Source organism: Gossypium arboreum, chromosome 3 (assembly GCF_025698485.1).
Source record: "Gossypium arboreum isolate Shixiya-1 chromosome 3, ASM2569848v2, whole genome shotgun sequence".
In the NCBI taxonomy this organism is placed as follows: domain Eukaryota; kingdom Viridiplantae; phylum Streptophyta; class Magnoliopsida; order Malvales; family Malvaceae; genus Gossypium; species Gossypium arboreum.
Window position 1 is genome coordinate 39254048 of NC_069072.1, and position 6489 is coordinate 39260536.

General features: G+C 39.7%; 1 non-coding gene across 1 annotated transcript; it reads right to left on the reverse strand.

Moving 5' to 3' along the window:
- Positions 1–667: 667 nt before the first annotated feature.
- LOC128291220 (small nucleolar RNA R71) lies at positions 668–774 on the reverse strand. The gene has a single exon (XR_008280996.1). It is a non-coding gene; the product is annotated as a small nucleolar RNA R71 (small nucleolar RNA).
- Positions 775–6489: the final 5715 nt, after the last annotated feature.

Consider the following 6489-nt stretch of genomic DNA (forward strand, 5'->3'; position numbering starts at 1 on the left):
TTTTATTACTTGAGCCATTTTACTTTTCTTGCAATTTAAAATTTTCTTTTCTTTTCTAATTCTTCATTTATTTTCTCCTGACAGGTTTTTCTAGTTTATGACAAGAAGAAACCTGTCAGGACCATTACTGTTTGATAGTGAGCTCCATCGCATAGTTCGCAGAAACTATAGAGAAATAAGGCGAAGCTTACGATACACAGTAGAGCAAGAGGACGATACTTCAACCACAACCGAGGAGATGGCAAAAAACCAAGAAAATCTGCTACCTCCTATGATTTCTGTTAATTAGAATCCTGCTCCGCACACTATGTATGATTATGCTAAACCTTCTTCAACAGGAATTGAATCGAGCATAGTTAGACCTGCTGTAGCTGCAAATACTTTTGAACTGAAACCGAGCACAATTAAAATGATACAAAAATTTGCTCAGTTTGATGGTTTACAGGACAAAGATCCCAACGCTCATTTGGAAAACTTTTTGGAACTATGTGATAGATTTAAAATTAATGGCATTTCTGATAATGCCATTCGCCTTCGGTTATTCCCTTTTTTAGTGAGAAACAAAGCTAAACAATGGTTGAATTTGTTGCCACGGGGGTCAACCACTACTTGGGAAAAAATGACCGAAAAGTTTCTATTAAAATATTTTTCGCTTGCTAAAATGGCTAAATTACGTAATAATATCTCTTCTTTTGTGCAGATGGATTTAGAAACACTCTACGATGCATGGGAGAGATACAAGGACCTTTTGCGAAGATGCCCTCACCATGGGTTACCACTTTGGCTACAAGTCCAAACGTTTCACAATGGCCTGAACCCTTCGACTCGGCAGATGGTTGATACAGCTGCTGGAGGAACCATCAATAATAAGACACCTGAAGATGCCTATGAATTTATAGAGGAGATGTCACTGAATAACTATCAGAGGCAAGTCATGAGGACAAAGCTAACAAAAATAGCTGGCACTTATAACGTCGATTCAGTCACCATGCTCTCTAATCAGGTAGAACTATTGACTAAGAAAATTGATGGTTTTCTTAGTTCTTCACAGGTTAACCCAGTAATGCAGTGCGAAGCAAGTGGAGGTGGATCAAGTAGTCCAGAATACCCACCTTATGGCCACAACATGGAGAACGAGCTGTTAAAGTACATGGGTAACAATCCTCGATCTCAAAACAATAACAATCCTCGATCTCAAAACAATCCTTATAGCAATACTTACAATGCAGGTTGGAGGAACCACCCAAATTTTTCATGGGGAGGCCAAGAAAATCAGAGACCACCACTCCCTCCAGGCTTTCAGCAACCACCGTACCAGTAGGAGAAAAAGCCCAACGTTGAGGAGATGCTAACAAAATTCATCTCGGTGTCAGAAACTCATTTTCAAAATACTGAGATGGCACTCAAAAATCAACAAGCATCAATCTAAGTGCTCGAAACTCATATTCGATAGCTTGCCAAGTTTATTTTCGAACGACCACAAGGTAGCTTGCCAAGCAACACTGAATCTAACCCAAGGGAGCAACTCAACGTGATTGCCATTCACGATGAGGAAGGGTTAGTTGCAAAACCAAGGCCAGAAACGGTGGTAAGCAAAAGGTAAGAATGCGGTAGGCCAAAATGACCCAAAGCTGGTGAGTATAGAATATAAACCTCGTGTGCCATACCCCAATACGACAAAGAAAGACCGATCAGACGAATAATTTTGTAAATTCCTTAAACTTTTAAAGAAACTACAAATGAACTTACCATTTATTGAAGCCCTTTCGCAAATGCCAAACACAGTCAAGTTTTTAAAGGAGCTTTTAACAAATAAACGAAACTTGGATGAGGCGTCGCATGTGGAGTTGAATGCAGTTTGCTCAGCCATATTACAGAATAAGCTACCCAAAAAATTGATGGATCCAGGGAGTTTTACGATTCCTTGTTTAACTGGTTGTTTAGATGTTCATAATGCATTAGCTAACTTAGGGGCAAGCATTAATGTTATGCCTTATAAAATGTTTAAACGCTAGGTCTTGGGAAATCCAAACAAACTAGGATGAGTATTCAATTAGCTGATAAAACCATTAGATTTCCTAGGGGTATCATTGAAGATGTTCTTGTTAAAATCGATCAAGTTATATACCCAGTAGACTTTGTTGTTCTAGACATGGAAGAGGATAGTAACGCACCTTTAAATTTAGGACAACCCTTTTTAGCGACTGTTAGAACCATTATTGATGTTGGTACAAGTGAACTCACACTTCGTGTAGGAGACAAAACAATCACCCTTCAAACTCGTAATTCGAGTAACAAATCAAAAATTGAAGGTGGTTGTATAAATCATTCTACTAGTACTGATCATGTGGTGACATCCTCTATGCAGGAAACAGTTTCGAAGAACACATATGAGCCGTGTTCAAACAACAACGAAGGACCTATCTATAAAGAACGAAGGCTACAAATCGAGGAGCTAGATGAATGACGGACACAGAAATCGAGAACACCCGATAAACTGAAACTGAGCCAGGACAAGCTCAATACCTCACCAAATCAACTTAAGGTTGGAGACAAAGTACTACTAGATGCAGCAGATCCTCGCATTGCCACTCCTGAACCTAATGAAGAAATTCCTCTTACGGTACTCAGTATTTTCCCATATGGTACAGTCGAGTTAATTCATCCCAAATTCCGCACATTTAAGGTAAACAATACCCGTCTTAAACCTTATGTTGATAAAGTTGGTAGCAGGGATGAGGAGTGTAAACTCCTCGCACCACCTTGACCATGCAGAATAGAGGTAAGTCGAGCTTAGACTATAAATAAGTGCTTCTCGGGAGGCAACCCGAGCACTAACAGTGTTAATTTCTTTAAATTTTAGTTTTTATCATCTAACATACTAACCAAATCATGGAACGCAGGCTTGCTAAAGCCCACACGGCCAGGCATGCATGCATTAGGCCGTGTGAAAACAGGGCAAGATTTTTTTCCTTAACACGGGATGAGATAAATTGCCAAAACTGCCAAAACAACATGGGCATGAGACATGCCCGTGCCTTGAAACCGTGGTTGAAACTGAGAATGTAACACAGGCGTGCGACACACCCGTGCCATCCACTCATGGCAGACATTGTCAAAAGGAACACGGGCATAGACATATACATGGGTGTGGGAGAAGCGAACGAAACAAGACACGGCCGTGCGACATGGCGGTGTGCACCCATACACCCAAGCAACACGGGCGTAGGCCGAATGTCAGACGTGCCCAAATTTAAAAATCAGGAAACACACGGGCAAAACACGGCCATGTGCCCCAAAATCTATATAAACCCCTTACTATTCATTATCTCCCTCCCAAAAAATCCCTAACCCTAGCCGCTGCAACTTCACACGCCCTACCCCACACGCTTGTGCGTCGCCTGCAACACCGATTCTGACGCCCTAAACTCCTTTCTTTTGCGTTTGTTTACTCTTTTCTCTCTATTTTCTTTAAATATGTTGCTTGTTTCATGATTTCTCTGCTCTATTGAACTATTTTGAATAAACATTCATAGTTTGAGTATTAAAATACTCATGCTTGTTTTTTAACAATTTTGTCATTTTAGTTACTACATTATGCTATACTCTTTCATTTTTCCTTGTTTCCATGAAATTTATGCTTACCCACATGCATTCATTCATTATTCCTATAATCCTATAACTTGATATATTTAGTTGTTTTAGTTTGTATCATCTAGTACGTAAATCTCATGAAATATTCATATTTAGTCTTGATTTTCCATACTATTTTTAGGGCATATTGGTTGAACTTCGATTTTTCAATATAGGTACAATATCGTCCTCACGTGGTAAGAAGACCGCTGTTCCTTGCTCGAAGAAGAGGAAAGGAGAAGCTTCATCCTCAGGTCTTACCACGGAGATTAGGCACCCGTTCATCCAGGTTCCCTTGGGACCCCAGGAGGAATTATATCAGATATTACGGGCCCGACCCCTAGGTGTGGGCTGCTGCATTGACTAGGCTGCACTCGAACAGATTCGATTAGCTGATACGGTCTGAGACCTCCTGACGACTGACCCCTGGAGCTCTTCTTTGAGATTGTCGAGCCGACGTATCTCGAGTTCACATTGGAACTCTGCTCGACATTCCATCTTCAGACCGTCATGACCAACTTCGACGATCCTGAAACGGTCCAGTTCTGCCACTGTGGTCTAGTTCACCAGTTGAGCATACCAGAGTTCGGGATTGCACTAGGGCTATACACAGAGCAATTCATAGACGATAATGAACTCAACACCCTTCATTGCCACATCCACTACTCCCCCTCAAAATGATGGAGAGACCTCATCCCTGCCTCGGCCATCTACGATCCTAGTCGCTCTAAGGCATCGGCTTTCCCTCTATCCTTGAGGTATCTACATGCCATCTTGGCTCACACTCTGACAGGGAGACGAGAGAGCACCGGCATCATCACCACCCACGACGCCTATTTCTTATGGAGTATGGCGAATGGGCACGTCATCGACCTTGCCTACTTTATTGCCCTTGCTATTCGCCACCAGACGGAGTGACACATGAGAGGGGTCATCTCTATCGAGCCCTATGTGACTCGACTAGCTTGGCACTTCGGGCTCCTTAACACAGCAACTCAATCATCCTCTCTCACTCTCATCAGCCAGATGTCCCCATAGGGCATCTCGAGCATGCTAAGTATGATGATGATCGAGAAACAACGTGACACCTACCCTCCTCAGTACCGCCTCATCCAGTCCACCGAGGAGGAGGATCCAGAGGACATTACTGATGATGTCCCTCCACGTCATGAGGACCCACCGTCTCAGCCACCACCTCTCTCTCATCCAGTTCATGCGGCGGCTTCATACGCTGACATCTCTGAGTGCCTTACTCGATTCGAGCAGTAGTGTTTTCAGCGCTTCGATAACATTGATGCTACTCTACAGCAGATTTGTCAGCACTTTCACATCTCATCGCCACCCCCACCTCGTGAACCATCCAGTGATGAAAATGTTTAAAAACTTTTATTTATTATTTTATGTTGTTACTTTTATTCTATTTTAAGACTACTTTTTATTTTTCTTTAAGCTTATTTTTATTAGGTTTTATAATTATTATTTTACAATTTTTAATTTTGGCTGTTTCATTACTAGTAATTATTCTTATTTATATATTTCCTAAAAAAGTTCCTAATTCTATCACAGTTCTAAAGAGCTTCAAAGCTCATTATTACTTAGGAACTTGAAACTCCACTAGGAAAGGTTCTCCACGACTGCCATGCCCTGCTCGACTACGACCATAGCCAACATGAGATATAATATTCTTTTGGTGCAGTATTTGTGGAACCCAACCTCTACCACCACCGGAGTATCCTTCTCCACCCTCATCATTGCTTTGGTCATTTATTCTCTATAACTTCAATTCGAGGAGTTCATTCATCATTCAGGAAGTTTCACTTCTCTCCCTATCTTATGATTATAAATCTATCTTTGTCAATATATCTTTCTTTGTACATTGAGGGCAATGTACAGCTTAAGTGTGGGCTGGTCTTTTATATCATCATTAGAAATCCCTAAATTTTGTCTTATTCTCATGTGAATCACTCATATCACTATTAAAATGAATTTTGATTAATGTATGATTTTTATTGATATGGCTTAAATTAAAATATAGGCATTTATGCATTAATTGTTTAAACTTTAAGACATTAGGGAATCAAGCATGATAAGTTGATTTTTGAAGAATTAAAAACTTTTAGGTTGTTTCCCTGAGTTTAGGTATTATCTTGAGTTGAAATTCACAAGTTTGAACATTAAAAAGCCATAATTTTTATGAGATCTTGAGCCTTTAGAGCATATTTTATTCCTTTCATGCTCACTTTCATTATGAGTGCGTCAGTTTTGATTTGTTATTCTAGAACTTGCTTGATTATGCATGTCAAGACCACACCATTTGATTTAATATGTCAAGATGATAAAGGCACTTAAGTTTAACCCACTCACCCCACAAAAGCCTACCTCTATAATTAAACATTAATGAACCCTTTTTGAGCCTAACAAACCATTAATTGATTTACCCTCAATATTAACCCATAACTCATTATTTTGGAAATCCCCTAATTTGATCCCTATTTTTTTCGAGATTTGATTTGAACAAATTGCTTAGTTATGTTTTGTGCTTCTAAATATTTGACTTTTGTTCTTAAAAAAAAATACTTACATACATATTAGTAGTAATTCGTCATTTTTGAGCTTGAGTGTTAATTCCATATTATGAGAAGAAGCTCACTTGTATTCAACTGGTGACTAGTTATTTTTCTAGCTAGGTAATTTTTCAACTCAATCTCGATTCTAACATCTTCTTTCAGCTTGTGACCACACCCCCTAACTAAAGCCACGTTACAACCCTCTAAAAAGACCTTTTTGATTGATGTATCAACTCAATTTATAGTGGTGGAGATTTGATTTTCAAGCAAGCCTATGGTAATAACTTTT